Source organism: Phasianus colchicus, chromosome Z, assembly GCF_987193195.1.
Source record: "Phasianus colchicus chromosome Z, bPhaCol1.hap1.1, whole genome shotgun sequence".
In the NCBI taxonomy this organism is placed as follows: domain Eukaryota; kingdom Metazoa; phylum Chordata; class Aves; order Galliformes; family Phasianidae; genus Phasianus; species Phasianus colchicus.
The window spans coordinates 33,331,577-33,349,137 of NC_143476.1; the positions used below are offsets into that span (position 1 = coordinate 33,331,577).

General features: G+C 39.0%; 1 long non-coding RNA gene across 2 annotated transcripts; it reads right to left on the reverse strand.

Moving 5' to 3' along the window:
* Positions 1 to 11,814: 11,814 nt before the first annotated feature.
* LOC116239434 (uncharacterized) lies at positions 11,815 to 15,378 on the reverse strand. Of its 2 annotated transcripts, none has more exons than XR_016462104.1 (4): positions 15,341 to 15,378; positions 15,085 to 15,242; positions 13,257 to 13,620; positions 11,815 to 12,499 (listed from the first exon to the last, which is right to left on the reverse strand). It is a non-coding gene; the product is annotated as an uncharacterized LOC116239434 (long non-coding RNA). The 2 variants fall into 2 exon arrangements; XR_004169122.2 differs by having other exon boundaries at positions 13,076 to 13,620.
* Positions 15,379 to 17,561: the final 2,183 nt, after the last annotated feature.

Below are 17,561 nucleotides of genomic sequence, written 5' to 3' on the forward strand. Positions count from 1 at the left end.
CTGCAAGCAATGAAAGCTCACCTGCTGTAATTCTGCTTTGTTATCAAACATGTTCCCTGATAAATTTGACATCCTGATTGCTTTTTTAACTGCCTCAACACATCAAGGTCACATTTTCACAAAGGTATTCACTGTGATCTAGATCTCCCATTTCTGAACAATAGAAGTCAATAGAGCTCATACCCTTGCATGTGCATGGAACGCTACATAGATTGGAGGTCATTTTTTCCAGTGGGAATTATGCTCTGATAAAAAGAAGAATTCTGCTAAGAAGGATTTGAAGGGTCACAGCCAGATGCCAATTATCTGAATAAAGATTCGGAATACCTTCCAAGAGCCACTGGTGGCTGGCCTCAATGCACAATCATTTTCTGTGTGTTTACATTCAAGGATGCAAATTCTGAGAAGAGATCATCAGACGAACACAGTTTGATGAAAAATTTCTAGCCAATTGTGGCTGACCACTCCCTAAACTGCCAGCACTGCTATTACACTGCATGTTATGAACAGATGCATCAGTAGCCAGACTGAACTAATGAAATCTCAACACTTTGCTAACCATCCTACATAGCTTCAGGGCTTTGCAGTTACCCCTCCTATGCCTGAAAGTCAGACAGACAAGTAAGAAATCGTACACATGGGTACAGATCTCTTGTGAATGGATCACCAGACTGATTTAAATAACTCAGAATAGCAAAGAGGGAAACTTTTTATAGCTGTTTTAGTGGCTTTTAAAACAAGCAGTGTGCTCTTATGCCTCAGAAGAAATGCATCAGAAATTATATCCTTATTTCTCACAGTGGGACATATTATTACCCTTAATTTCACATTTTAGTAAATAAGACATTCAGAAGCATGGTATCCTTGTTTCTCCCTCTGCTTTCACAATTTCAATTTTCAGAACAACTTCAGTACACAGAGAGATAACTAATTACAACTGAAAAGATCTATGAAACAGGAATAACATGATGATTGCCAGACAATAATATGATTTAGCTGATTTTAATGAAGAACTAAATAATCAATTCTGCTTGTGTTAGATTTTTGCAAGTTGAATGTACATATATGCAATTTATACATTTCTTAAATAAGAAAATAGAATGAGGAGAGTACATCTCTTGAAGAAATATACAGAAATCTTTAACACCAATGTAGGTGAGAAATTATATTTTAGATTATCTTTCCCTTGAGATAAGAAGTAGACTCAGAAAGTGCAAAATTATAAACCATAACTCAAAGCAGGGATTCTGAAGATCAACCAAAGGTATGTTTTGAGAAGACAAAGAACAAAAAGAAGATGTTTGAAAGAGGAGATATTGATTAAAATGGTTGGATGGGATCCACTGGGAAACTGTCCTTAGGGACACTAGAACAGAACAGGGCTGACAAATATTTAAGGACACTTTTCTGAGAGTGCAAGAACATCCCCCAGCATAAGAAATCAATCAGAATTGTCAGGAAACCAGCATGGCTGAGCAAGAATCTGTTGGTCAGACTGAGGGGTAAGAAGGAAATGCATAGGCAATAGAAGCAGGAACACGTAGTCTTTGGAGAATACAAGAATCCCATCTGGATATGCAGAGATGGAAACAGAAAAGCCATAGTCCATTGGTCAGCAGAGAAAGGCAAAGGAGAGTGCACATCCTCTGATAAATGAAAAGCCGTAACAACAGATGTGGACAGTGCTAAAGTACTTAACAAGTCCTTTGCCTCAACCTTTGCTGGCAGTCAGGTTTCCTGTCTTTCATATCAATGAACTTCTAGACAGAGGTGGGCAAAGCAAAATCCTTCCCAATGTAAAAACAGAACACTTCCAAGACTGTCTCATTAGACTGAATGTGTACAAGTCTAAGTGGCTGGACAACATGCATCTGAGGGTCCTGAAGGAACTGGCTGATGTGCTTGACAAGCCTCTCTTCATCATATTTGAAAAATTGTGGCTGTCAGATGAAGTCACAGTGACTGGAAAAAGGGAAAAATCTCTCGTTTTCAAGAATGGAAGAAAGAAAGACTCAGAGAACTACAGGCTGGTGAGCCTTGCCTTTGTGCCTGGGGAGATCATGGGACACACCCTTCTGAAAGACATGGTAAGGTACTTGCGAGTTGAGGAGGTGATCCAAGGAACCAACACAGCTTCACCAAGGGCAGATCATGCCTGCCCAGTCTGATAGTCTTCTATGGTGGAGAGTTAGCATCAGTGATAAAAGGAAGGGCAACTGATATCATCTAACTGGATCTGTGCTAGGCCTTTGAGTTGGTCCTACATCACATTCTTATCTCTAAACTGAAGAAATATGAATTTGAAGAGTGGACTTTTCAGAGGATAAAGAAATGGTTGGTTGGTTGCAGCCAGAGGATTGTGATCTGTGAATCCATGTCCAGTTGAAGGCTGCTAATGAGTGATGTCCCCAGGGGTTCCATATTAGGACTGGTGTTCTTCAATATAGATAGTGGGATTGAATGTATTCTCAGCAAGCTGGATGATGACACAAGGTAAGTAGTGCAATTGATACAATAAAAGAAAGGAATGTCAACCAGAAGGACCTGGACAGTCCTGAGAAGTGAGCCCAGAAGAATATAAAGAGGTTCAAGAAGGCAAAGTGCAGGTTGTTGCATTTGGGTCAGAGCAATTCCAAATATGTGTATGGACTCATAAGATCTAATTGAGAGCAGCCCTTTGGAGAAGGAATTGAAGTGCCTGGTGGAAAAAAAGCTGACCTTGAGCCAGCACTGTGTGCTTGCAGCCCAGAAGACCAACTGCATCCTGGGCTGCATCGACAGAAGTGTGGCCAATAGGAAGAGGGAGGTGGTGCTCTTCTGAGCTCCATCTTGAGTACTGCATCCAGACCTGGATGTTGGAGCTGCTGCAGAGGAGGGCCATGAAAACGATCATAAGACTGATGTGCCTTTTCTGTGAAGAAAGGCTAAGGGAGCTGGGCTTGTTCAGCTTGGAAAAGAGAAGGCTTCAAGGAGACCTGTACTAGAGGAGAACTTATAAACAGGAGGAAGACAGACATTTTACAAAAGTAGAAAGTGATAAGACAAGGAGGAATAGCTTTAAACTAAAAGAGGGGAAAATTCTGAGTAAAGAAATTCCCTGGGCAGCTTCATCTCATGGGAGGCAACCTGCTCAAAGCAGAGGGGCTGGAGCTGGATGGGCTTTAATGTGCCCTTCAACCTCGGCCATTCTGTGATTTTATGTAAATACTGAAACTGCCTAATGTATTGTGAATGCAACCATGTATGAGAGAGAGATCATGTATATATAACTGTCTCATTCAGCTCTTAAAAAAAACTCAAAAATACAGTAGTAAATGAGAAGAATATATGAGAGAATATATCCAGTACTACTTTTCTTCCTATTCCAGACCTAAGTCTCAGAATGAATGATTTAGTTCCAGATAATCACTTTTCTCAGTGACATTTGCAAAAAGAAGAGCAAAAGACAGCAAAAGCTGAAGAGATTAGTAGGAACTAGGACAGAATAGTCTATCATCGTAACCTTTCTTCTAACTATTAGTAATTGTTGTACTGACTTCACTGTGTGCCAGATGGACAGAAGTGTCCTTGCTAAGGGAAATAGTCAGTTTTGCTGTAAACAAATTTAATCTGAAAGATCATCCCAGTACTTGGGAAGCAATTTCAGTAGCTGTTAATGGAATAGGTGTTCTTCTTTCCTTTTGACATCCTAATATAAAATGTGTTAGAAGTTTACGTAACAAAACACCTGTAGTTGTATAATGTTATTTCGAGAAATATCCACAGAGCTTCACAATTCAGAGCATCAGCCAATCCCAAAAACTGACTAGCAATTATCTAAAGATACATAGTCGTACTCTTCCTGATTTTGTTTTACAATCAGTGGGAATAACTATGGCATCATCGTGGGAATGGGAAGTCATGTGGTCATCTCCTTTGCAGGTTTGTAACCCTTCCCTCTTAATGACTTTTTTGGGACCTTATTCACTTCAGCAGGTTTTGTTCTGGGTCTGATGATCTTTCAGCCTTCAACAGGAAGGAGTTACTGAAGTGAAAGAGCAATGATGTTACACAGATAAAGCTACATTCCTATATACATAGCCAGCAGCAATGCTTCATCCTGTTGCCTGCAAGTCACGACACATTAGACATGTATGTTTTCTCCCTTTTCTGCAGGCTGGGCCCACAGCAAGGCAATGGTCTGTGGAGATAAGTATTTTCCCTTACTTTGACAAGCAGTTTCTCTTCGCCCCACTTCCCTCGTTCAAGACTTTCATAAATTGTAAATCCTTTGTTCAAACATAACCTCACCTCCCTGTGCTCAGGGCAAGAATCAGAATCTGATGCTATCTCCAGCCAGAGCTCTAAAATGAAGCACTATTATGGAAAAAAATATATTTTATAGCTATGTGATTTAACTAATCCTGAAAAAACTCCTTGGATAACACTGTTTCCAATTTAGTGAAAGAATTTCTTCCAGCTTTAGTTTATTTATTTTTAACAAAGACAATAGCTCTCTTTGCACCTCCTGTTGTCAGCATGTAGTTCCAGACTGTCCCAAGCTAACCTGCTTTCTCCTGTACCATCCTCTTTAAAAATTACACACAGATGTCCCTGTGTACATATTTGACTTTAAGAAAAAAAAAAAAAAAAAAAAAAGAAGGTTCTTAAAAAAGGTTTTTTGCTTCTTTAAGGGCAAAGGCTTTAAAAACAAATCTGGACCAAGTTTTAGGATGTTATAACAAGAAAATAAACAAATAATCAAGAAATGCTGCAAGGCTTGATGCAGATTGCTGGGAGCAGCACTTAATTTTTCATTACAGGGGGTGGTTGGTGACTTTATTTTTCTTGGCCTTGAGAAAGACCAAGCATTCCAAAGTCATGTAAATATCCAGCTACATCCCACTTACTGCAAGATGAGCACATACATTAGTGGCTTTTAATCAGACATATGCTTGCAGCTCAGACTTACATTTCGGGGGGTGGCAGGAGTGGAGAAAGTAACAAAGTTCATGGGAATGTCTCCAGACCCCTCCCGGAGGGGTTCCTGTGAAACGTTGTTAGCAAGGTACTCATGATGCCTTCAGAGTAAAACATGAGGATGGTTTATGAGCACAGAAACCGCTGCCGCATCTAACGTTTTGTCACCAACTGTGGCCAATATGCTGTACTTCAAAGAACGATACAGCTTGCCCAGGCCACCCACCGAGAAAGTTTATCCCTAACTCTTTGTGGTTAAGGATGAGTCCGGGGCCTGAAGCACTGGGAATTTTCCCTTAGAGGCCAAAAGTCTGCTCACCTTACTCATGGTAGTGAGTCCCATCAGACAGACAGAAACTACAAGCAGATTGAGCAAGCAGGATGTGACCCTAAATCATTATTTCAGAAAACAGTTGCAAATAAGGCATTGAAAACACATGCTGCACTTAAAAACCAGAGAGCTGTCATTGTTAAATGATATCACAGCTGGTGAAGAGGAATCCTTCTCTGGTGGGCAGAAATGCCCTTCCTGACTACTTCTGTGGATGCATTCCCCCTCACTGATGTTCACTGTCTGAACTGACTTAGCTGTCTTTCCAGTTTGTGGAGCAAGCTTCAGATTTCTACTCCCCTATAAAATGTATAAAACAAACGAAAAAGTAATAATGGTTAGCAACACCACACTCTTGTCTAGCACTCTGTATACATAAAATGTTTAAAGAACTTAAGAACATCTTTTCTGAGGATTTCAAGTTGATGCTCTTTCATTTTTTTTTCTGGAAAAGAAGTGTCTGTATTATTTACACATTCCTGAAAATCTTGGATTTAATTTAAATGCAATTGTAAAATCTAAGTGCTTGGCAATTCTTCCTTGTTGGTATCCCAAGAAAAATCTTATCTGAATGTGGGAACAGAAGTAAGAACACATGGTTGAGAGTCTACACCCAAATTTTGCCAAGAAGAGAAACTTTAACTTTTAACCTTGAACTTATTCAAGGTACAAAACAATGCATCATTTCTCCCACTTTTTTCTGCATTATATTGTTTAGTTCAGCAAATAAACTGTTTGTTCTGAATTTGTTGCACTTTTGTTCAGGAACACACAGTTTTTAGGGTGAACAACATAGGAATTTCTAATCAGGCCTGGGGTAGAATAACGTTCTTTCAATTTTTTTTTTTTTTTTTTTTTTTTAAAAAAGAAAGAAAGAAAGAAAAAAGAAAAATTACATTTTGAAACAAGCTGCATCTTTCATTTAAGTCTCAATAAGGTTCTCATTTTATTTCTTGCCTTTTTCATTTTCTTAACTTAGTTTTAAAAGAGAGAATATGAAGCTCCTTAGCTTTCAAAAAAAGAATAGAATGTTTTGGCAGCTAGAAAAATATATTTTACCTTCTCTTCAAATTATCAAAATCTGCTTTCAACTAAAACTATTCACTGCATTTGAGTACAAACCCATTCCCTGAAAATCCACTTTTGGCATACAGTTGGCTAGAAGATTTTTTTTTTCCCCACAAGCACGGAGACCACAGGTTCTGAAGTGCACCTCTAATCTAAAACTAACTCTGGTGATTATTTAACACAATTTGGAAGACTGACTTTTTATGTAGGCAGACAGTGATAAGACAGGGGAGAATGGTTTTAAACTAAAATACGGAAGAATACCGGATATTAGGAGGAAATTTCTACTCAGAAAGCGGTGAGGCTTTGGCACAGCTGCCCAGAAGAGCTGTGGGTGCCCCATCCCTGAATGAGCTCAGGACCAGGTTGGATGGGGCCCTGGGTAGCCTGAGCTAGAGGGGGGGAACCTGCCCAGGGCAGGGGGCTGGAACTGGGTTGGCTTTAATGCCCCTTCCAACCTAAGCCAATCAATGAGTCTGTGATTGTATGATTACTTGATTATTCTACCCAGAGTCTGATTGTGCCCTATCAGGAAATGACGCGTGTGACATGCCTGGAATAGAGAGCAAGCTCTCACACAATGTGCCCGATGCTCAGCAGGGCTGAAAGCCACAGTCCTCCCTTCAGAAAGGAAGTGCAGTCCCTGTCCACACACACACTGATTGAGTCATCAGTGGCTGCAGGAAACTCCTGGTACCATGACGTGGCTCACACTGCTAGGGCTGGTTACAGCAAGGTCCTACACTGCAACTGAGAAGTCTCAGACCCCAGGCAGTGCAAACAGGCATTTTGCTTGAAGTGAGCCTAAAAATAAAAATTCCCCAGCATGACAGATAAGAAGGGACAATAATCTAAATCACAGAATCACAGAATTGCAGGGTTGGAAGGGACCTCAAGGATCATGAATCTCCAACCCCCCTGCCACATGCAGGGCCACCAACCTTCCCACCTAATGCTAGACCAGGCTGCCCAGGGCCCCAACCAATCTGGCCTTGAACACCTCCAGGGACAGGGCATCCACAACCTCTCTGGGCAGCCTGTTCCAGTACCTCACCACTCTCTCTGTAAAGAATTTCCCCCTGACATCCAACCTAAATATCCCCCCCTTCAACATATAACCATTTCCCCTCATGCTGCAGTTATCAACCCTTTCAAAGAGTTGATTCCCCTTCCCCTCTGTAGGCTCCCTTTAGGTACTGAAAGGCTGCAATGAGGTCACCCCACAGCCTTCTTTTCTCCAGACTGAAAAAACCCAGCTCCTTCAGCCTGTCCTCATAGGGGAGGTGCTCCAGTCCCCTGATCATCTTCGTGGCCCTCCTCTGGACCCTCTCCAACAGTTCCCTGTCTTTCTTGTACTGGGGGCTCTACACTTGGACGCAGTACTCCAGATGGGGCCTCACAAGAGCAGACTAGAGGGGAACAATCACCTCCCTAAATACACTACTTGTTGGGATTTTTGCAATCCTGCACCAGAAGTTTCTTTACAAATCAACCTATTTCATAATGTCTTGATGTGAATTCAGCATCTTTGTGACTACTTCTGCAAGAAAATTTATTCTGAGTGACTAACACACACCAAAAAAAAATTGTTGTTACCAAATTCTTTGCCTTTTCCCAACAATAATTCCACTCACCTGTGCATGGAGCCATACAGATTGAGCTGTAAGTGACTAGGCAAATTACAAGATGAGAATCTTTCATAAAGAACAGAGAAAGAGGAACATCACAAGATGTAAGAAGCATAGGGGGAGGATCCACAACTGAAATGACAGTACCAACAGCAGGAGACATTTAACAGCGTTGACAATGTAATATCAATTGTAATAAAATAAATATTAGCGCTGCATTCTCATTTCCCTTTCCCGACTGTAAAACTCTTACTCTGCTTGGCATTTGATAGCTGGACTGTTTTGTTAGTAATCAGTAGAATGGTGAGAACTTAAACAAACCTGTTTAGCAAGAAAGTTCACTTGGAAAAAAAATATAATAAAAACAAAGCAGCTTACCAAGCAGAGAGAGGAAGAGAGAAAAAGAGAGAATAACTGAAGTCTCCAAGGAAAGAATGAAAACAGAGAAAGAAAGGTAGGGAGGTAGGTGGGGAAGGAAGGAAGGAAGGAAAGAAGGGAGGAAGCGAGGGAGGGAGAGAGGGAGGAAAGAAGGAAGGAGAGAAGAAGGGAAACAGGAGAGGCAAGGAAAAAAAAAAAAAAGGAAAGAGAGGAGAAGGAAAAGGAAAAGAAGGAAAGGGAAAAAAGACTTAATTATGCAATTTGTTGTTTTTTTTTTTTTCTCTAGCATTTTTCTTGACTTGGCACAGCTGGAGGATTGGACGTTTACTGCCAAAATATCAAATTTACTTCATGTGGGCTCAGCACTCCTAAAATTCTGTGTGTATTTTTCTCTCACTTTGTGTGATTGCACACTAAGATAAAATAATGGACTTGTCCAGATAAGTACTGGCAGCAGTCCGGATTTTCAGTCTTGTGTGCAGGGTCTTTGCAAGGAACCACAAGAGGCTTTTTCCAAATAAGCTGTATCTCTTTGCAAACAATAAGCAGCAACTTCTGAAACGAGCTCCTTCTTAAAAGCACCACAGTGGTTTCCCAGGTCCACTTATCATTTTGAAGTGACAAATCATCATTCTGAGAATCTGCTTCTGCTGAAGGATATTCAACAGAGTTCAAAATGGTTTTGTTTTATGAACTAATAGGCATCTCTTTGTAGCTCACAAACAATGAACTTTATGTATAGTCAGCTCTCTAATAGGACTGTAAAAGGATTTGAAGTTTAGAACAGAAATAAGCCCTAGGCTATGTGGAACAATTCATCCATGAAGATACTCATCTCATTCATGCTAATATTAAATAGGATTTACATTTTAAAATCAGAAATGGACACCATCTTTGAAGGAAACTGGAGAACGATGATAAAGCTGCCAGATTTCTAGCCATTGAGATCTAAGACAGTATTTTGATTCCCAGTTAGTATATACTTCATAAGCAACATCTTCTTTCTGTCTCAGATGCAACTTCATTTGGCTTGTGACTTCATTTCCTTATTGCTAAGTTCTTTCTGATTATGACAGTGAGTCTTTTAGACTGTCACAGTTAAAAGTAAAAATAAAAATCCTCCTATATATATATATTTAGACTTGCAAAGATATTCATATATCATTGTGACACTATGATATAAATAAAAGTACAATTTCTAGCTAGTAAAAACTAACATTTCTCTTATCATATCAACACAGGTCTTAACATGATGGAATACTTCAGGGATATGCAAACCAGTCCTAAGTCCCTCATAAGGAGCCCTTTGATGTTTTAAGGCAGATTTCCCATTGAAGAGATGTGGCACTGTCTTTGTAGAAGGTTGGAGAATTTGTAGTCTGAAAACGAGTTAGAAAGTTACCCTCCTGTGTTGTTAATGGACTCCCTCAGCACCAACAGATTATTTTCATACAAGGTGGTTGTAAGAGTTTAACATTCAGCCAATAGAAAATTCCTTTGTCTTTTTGCTCTTCCTTGATTTTGATGGCATGACAAAATAGAGTCACCATGCAAATGTGTCTGCTACCTGTTTGCCAAGACAATGGACTCACAGTGGTCTGATAGCTAAAACCTTGCTCTGGCTTCTAATGCCAACCAGAAGAGTTGAGGATGGTCTCCATCATCCATAAAAAGCCACCATTCTTTCTATGAGAAACGTGATGCAGAAACTATGAAAGAGAGCACCGAATAGCATTTTGTGAGGTCTTCTCATAGGTGATGATGCTGGGATCAGGGAGAACACATCACATCTAGGTCATTTTGCTCTGGGCAGATTGATTGAAGACTTGGAAAAAATATGCTACAATGACTGAGGCAATGCAGGTTGGCAAGGCTGCTTTAAACATAGCTCTGGGCACAAATATGAATCATGCTTGAGTAAATTAAGAAGATTCCTCAGCACTACCAAAATGCTCTTTGAGGCACAACACACAGCCTGCTCTCTCCCTCTGCTAACATTTTTATAGCCTTTGCTTTTAATTGGCTGAGTGAATTGTGTATGCACTATTGGTAAACATTCTAAATCATATGAAAGGCTGGTCAAAGAGCTTTTCCCCACAGTTAATAATGTCTTTGGTAATTACATTTGTTCTTGAAGTTCTTTATAGAAGACTTTCCCACCATTATTTGTGACTCTTCTTTATCCTCTATCATGTGATTGTTTTATTGCAGGAGCATGGGATTACCCTATTATGCATAGCACCTCCCACCAACACTTGGCTTTAGATGGTTATTTTGTTCATATTTTCCTTTTATGTTTCTCAGTCTTCTCTGGCTTTTTTCCCTTGAAGTCTGGGAACAATGATGGAACTGAAATGTGGAGAAGCCTAATGAAATATGAAATCTGGTGACAGAATAAGATGTGATAAAAAACAGTTTTAAAACTTTCAATAATCCATTCTTTTAAAACTTCACAATTCCTAGGCTTTGAAATGGGACACAATATAGATCAGGCAAAATATATTAGTCAAAAGAGCACTTAGCTTGCTTTTGATCCCCTGCAATTCAAACTAGATTAGATATTCTACAGCCTTGCCTGTTTATTTCTGCAGTAAAACATGCATCGGTATCACTGTATATGTTAAATGTTGAGTTACAAGTTCTTCATGGTCTTTCGGAGAACTTCATGAGAAAGAATATATATACGGACAGGCAGAATACAGTATTTAACTAGTACACAAGAAGCTCTTAGGTTATATACAAGGCAAGCATTGCAGGGAAGAGCAATATCATGTTTAAAATAGCTTTCATAGCCACCGATCTTCTGTACTCAAAAACCTGGCTGATTTTCTGACTGAAACAGTAGATATAACATTCTTATAAGCCTGCTTATATTTAAATTAACCTCAGTCAATAAAAAAATTGACAGAAGTATAGCAAAACATTTTTTTTCAATACTGTCATTTCTTTGTGTCTCACATCTAAACAACTTTATTAAGACAGAAACAGCCATTCTGTATACATAATTGCAGTAGAATCAGTCTTCTTTCCCTGAAATATGTTGGTTCAGGAGAAGCATGAGACAAGATGGAGGGAAAATACACAAACATTTCCTTTCTTTGACCAAGCCTCAAACAAATCTTCTAGAAGGCTTCTTCTACAAGCCTTGTATCCCAGTATAAGACATGATGTGAAGGTGGCAAACAAAACTCCTGACTTTTCTGACTTTTCCAAGTCTAGAATTATCTAGACGTGGAGGACACTGAAAGCTTTACAATCAGAATATTACAGAGTTTAGGATCTTGGGAAGCTCCCATGGTGAAGGTATTTGTAAAATAGGAGATAAAAAATGCAGGAAGTGCTGATTTGAATTTATTTGAATAATAATAATTAAAAAAACAAAACAAAAAAAAAAACAAAAAAAAACCAGCAAGAATAGTTTTTTGAACTATCTATCTGTCTAGTGCTGTCGATACCAGGCATTGACGTATGACGGTCTTAGCCTCTGCCTGGAAGCATAATGGAAAGACAATAATGAATCTGGCGTTTTACAGATTTCAATTAAAAATTGAGCGGTTGGTGAAGAGTTCCAGAAAAAAGACAAAAGGACTTGGGCAGTTACACAGGCTGCATCCTCATGTTTTTGTTTGATTGGGTTTTGAGTCCCACTTGGTAGGAACTTCTTGAAGTACTTATCCTGTGCAGGGTGGCTGGAGAGGTTTCCGGACTCTGTTGCCAAAGCACAGGAGTGGTGAGGTCCAGAGTTTTGAGACAAGTACTGTCTCTCACTGTGGGTGAAACATGACTCCTGGCTCCATTGCAGTTAATGGGATTCTTGCCACTGGCTTTAATGGGCCAGGATTTAGCCCACAGTGTTTTCACAGTTCCCAATGCACAGTGGTGTTCCCAACTCAGGTGAGTCCTTCAGACAGTAATTTAACACAGAATAGGGCATTTTAGCAAAACTGTGTAGGGCCCTGTGTTAAAACTTCAGTACTTAAAATAAAAATTTCAGTCACTATGGAAACAGTATAACATGAATGAAACTAAAATAAGATTTCTTCTGGAAACAGGAGAGAACAGGATTTCTGTCACTCTGGTAAAGTTACATATCATTCTGAGAAGAAGTGGCACTTTCAAGGTCATTCTTTGAATTCTGTAAGCATAAGAGAATCAGGAGACAGTAAAATTTACTTCTTATTATAATGATGCACTTTTCTAACTAAGGATAGCACAGCATTAAGGATATGACACACAAAAATACGTTACCAATACTAAATACTGTGGCTATGGAGAAAAAGGTTTGTTTGTGTTTGTTGTTTTCTGAGGAAAAAATAGTATTTCCACTCTGTTACAGACAATAGTAAAAAAAATATATTGTCATTTTCTGTAAAACTTTAAGTATAAAACATGGCTCATTATTAAAAATGATACCATTCCGAGTCTTTAGAACTTCTACAGATATTGTTTGTTAAAAATTTTGACAACAAAATGTCCATTCTTCCTTTTGGGAGAAAATAATAAATGAAGCTTTACTTCATACTTAAAAATGTGTTTGTTCTCACACCAGTTCTCTTCATCAAATACCATTCTTTCATTAAACATTGCAGAGAGATCTATTCATTCATCCAAGATTGTTTTGTTATCATTAACCTCTTTTTAACAGAAGGACTGATGCTCAGAATGATCGAGAGTTAATTATCCTCAAGATAATTATATTTCTGATCCTTACCAGTGACATCTATTAGAGGCCTGAGTCACTGCTGAAGCATCATGTAGAAAGTGCACAAATTGCCTTGGTTAGTCTGTGCTTGAAACTCCATGTTGCCAAATTTATAAACAGAAGAAGTTCAATTTAGTTTGAGTTCTTGCTAATCAAGTCATACTATATGTGGCATTATCACATGTCCCACCTGGAGTGCTCTGCTGTCCTCACACTGGTCCCTCAGATGAAGCATTGGTGTCATCTTTAGAAGGAGGTCTCACTGGGCTTCCTCACTGGCTGCCTACCTCCCACACAGTCAGAATGTGTGGAGATAAGCTATCGTAAAACTATCAAACACACTCTTATAACAATCACTCATATTCTATGTTACACATCTGTTGGGACAAGACCCTAAGATTCCCTCTTTTGTGTATTTTAGTGAGGGTGAGTAATTTTTTTTAAGATCAAAGCCACCACTTTCCAGATTAGCTCCTGAATCAATCAATATTTCAGCAACATGGAGGTACGTGGAAGGTCAGCTGCTCTGCTTCAGCCTTGGATTAACATCTGTCCTGAAGAAAATCATCCATATAAGTACAGAAGTACACATTTTATATTTATTCTATGATATCCTATTTAACCAGCTTGCTTCAAATCATTCAGTACATAGTTCATACTAATTTCAGAAAATATAGTCCAAACTTACAATCCTATACTGGGGACGTTATCTAATTTTCCTACATGGAAATATTCACTAAAAAAAGTATGTATAATAGAAATCGACTTTGTAAAATAAGTGTTATGCAAACATGTATTTTAAGGAATGAAATTAAAAGTCCTGTAGTTTGACTTCATGAGTAATTTTGACATCAAATCTGTAATTTTAACTTTACAGAGAAATCAGACTCGAGATAGTGAGATGAATTTATGAGTGTACAATTCACATATAACTTGTGTGCATTAGGTTAAATTCACTGAATAAGAGATACTTCTTCACCCTGAATGATTGTATTCATATCGAGGAAAAAAAAATACAAGATTGAATAACTGTACAGGAACTGAAGTCAACCAGACCTATTCACCACAACCCTGCTCACATATTTATTTCCTTATTACTTCTTCGTGAGAGAAGGGATATTGACTCAATATTGTAAACACTTGTAAAGTATATTCCAGTGAAATCCATACATGCTTTTAGATTAGTGACAATTTGGAAAACTAATCCAAAAAATAACTTTCATAACATGAAATGAAAGGGATAAAATACAGATAACATGATTTACACTCCACTGTTATCCATTATATACATATACTATTTACTACATGCTATATTGTATGTAGTGTGAGCTTGTTCAACATAACATATTCTCACAAACTCTCTAATGTTCCAGTGCTGTAAAGAATATATTCAATTGAGCAACACAAGGATGAGGTGAACTCTCATTAAAAATGGCAAGTTAAGCACACTCCTAAATGTTTCATTGAAAGGTATGTTACCTTTAAATACAAATGTGGGCTTTTACAGAAGAATTTCTGTATGGTTCAGATGACATAACAAAGCATCACCGTATATTAAACCAACAAAACAGCCTTTGCCTCCAGCATTTTACAGGCCCTGGGCTTTTTTTTTTCTTTCTTTCTTTTTTTTAAGCAGTGTAAAACTAAACTCTTGGTTTTCAGATGGACTAAAATTCAATAGATGAGGGTAAAACAGCTAAGGATAAAATTTTCAGCGTTTTTGGTCCTTCAGCCTTATAGATGCAGGTCTGTCCATTGTTAAGCCCTCAAATATATAAACCCTAAACAGGACTATTTAAGTCCTAAACCTTAAGTCATAGAACCTCAGAACCCTACAATCATAGAATCATAGAATCATTAAGGTTGGGAAAGACCTCTAAGATCATCCAATCAAACTATCAGCCCATCCACACCACACTTGCTAACCACATCCCTCACTGCTGCATCTACCCATTTCCTGAAGTCTCCAGAGACGATGATTCCACCACTTCCCTGGGCAGCCAGTTCCAATGCATTACCTCTCCTTCCAAGTAGAAATTCTTCTTAAATTCTTCTTCATGTCCAATTTGTGCCTCTCGGTGCTATGGCTGTAAACTCTAGTGCCATTCATTAAGTCCAGCCTATTCTTTTGTATTCATATGCCATGACAGTGAGAGCTTCATCCCATCCCTGTAGACTGAAACAACAAAAAAGCACATGCCACTCTGTCCACAAAGGAAGTCATACATATTAAATGGTTTTGTACAAAATTTCAGGATGCAACTACAAATCTACCATAAGATCCTTGAGGCAACTGGCTAGGACAAAATTCCTCTTTGTGATGCAACAAAGAAAATAAATGCAGTGGTCAGCTGTCCCGTCCAGCCCTCAGTTCTTGTGACAGAGTAAGTCTGGACAGAAGTAGCTCACAAATGGGCTGATGATCACAATTTGTGCCTTTGAGGCCAGATCCAAAAGCAATAGACACATTTACACAACTTCCAATGGACTTCCACATGTGCTCTCTACACTTCTTTTGATCTTTATTTCTATAGCCAACACATTTTGGAGCACAAACCATGAGTCAGCACTGATACTGTGTAAATGTTAGAAGGAAAATTGGAAATTTTTGACTCTTTCATCCCTCTTTATTTTTCCTTAGCCAGGAAAAGCAATGTCCATATTCCTTAGCTTCCTCTGGGTCAGCACACCTCTGTTCAGGTTGTGATAAGCGTATCTACCAGCACAAGACATTTATTATAAAAGCATGCTATATCACACAGGGCATCAGCTCTGGAATAGGGCAGCGCCCCTCACATCAACAGCAAATCTCCTTGGTTTTCAAACACAAAACAAACAGAACAAAACAAACAAACAAAAAAAAACCAGCAACACAAGGTCAGGCAAAGACTGAAAGCTTCAAGAAAACTCCCTCCAGTGAGTTTCTCCCAGACAGATAGCACAATCCTACAGTGCTAAAGGTGTTTTGGGTTGGCTGACACTCATCTAAAATTCTGTTTATCCGGGGAACTCAGGATTTATTCTACACAAAAGGAAAATTCCCAAGAAGTAAAGCACACAAAGTGATGACTCCTTTCATTTTACTCAAACCCTCACTACTGTGATGGAGAAGACAATGTAGTTCACTGCACTTCTCAGAATATGGGCACTTATTAGGCTTTATACAAGTTTGTTAATATTGCTTGCCACCATGTAAATTGTTATGCTTTTATATGGGAAAATTGAAAAGGATGTTGTTAGTCCAGTTACACTGAGTAACACTATGAAATTCTGCAATGCAAACCATAAAAAATCAGGTAATACACTTTGAAACTACTACTACTACTACTGCTATAACTACTACTACTACTACTACTACTACTATACTACTACTGCTGCTAATAATAATAATAATAGCAATAATAACACAGAACACTTCTACACTGACCGAAGATCAGACACGTTCAATAATTTGTGATATACTAGGGATAAACTTTGCCTCAGATGGCCTGGAAGAAATCTGTAAGTGAAAGGCATTTGTGAATTGGCAGTGTGCTGAGAAATATGCTGCAAGACCAAGGAATTATCAAAACTGCCTAAGACAACTCCTAAACAGTTTGTGTATGTTGTTTTCAAATTATATATAAGCATACCATTAACAAGCTTAAAATTTACTTGGTAATTTGAGGTGTATGATTAATCTGAGTGATAAGTAATAAGAAATGAAGAAAATATTTGAGAGCTAACAAAAAACACATATATCCATCAAAGCTCAACTCTGTGACTCTTGTGTGAACTGCTGCAGGACTAATTAATTCACTTCCATCTTTTATCCCAGTCAACAGCCCAGTGCCACCAGGCTGAGCTGTTTCACCCTTAACAGAGCACTCCAATGAATGGTCACATAGAGGAAAGTGATCAAATCATGGCACCAGGAATGATCTTGGGATGTGTCAGTGGGTTCTGCAGAACTGAGGAACTGGCAGCAGTTCCTTGCAGAGGACGGATATGATGCCTTGGCTCTGCAGCCCCCCGCTCCCTGCCTCTTTCTGCTCAGTGCACAGACCAGAAGTAAGCAAGATTCCAGAATCAGGAAAGCTCATTTATAGCACAAGTAGTGTGTTGTACAAATTTTGAATCTGTGGAATAAAATCACCTGTAGATGCCACTAGATCGTGTGGGAGTCAGATGTAAATTTACCCAAGCATACAGTAGGGAAGTTAAACAGGATTTCTAAGCAATAGAATGAATTTCAGTTATCAATGTGAACCCTTCCAGCTCCCTCAAAGGGATAGCAGGCCAATGAAGAGGCAAGACCATGAACCAGAGCAGGAACAGGGTGCAGGGAGGGTGCACTGATTCCTCTGAAGCAGATAGGGGCCACCAGCAACAGCACTGGGCAGATAGGGGAGCTGATACACCATGAGAGCAGCTTGGACAGAGCAGGGCTGCATGTAGCTGTGTCTCAACTCTGCTTCCTGACACAGCTCTTTATTGCGTGCAACAGAAAATAAGG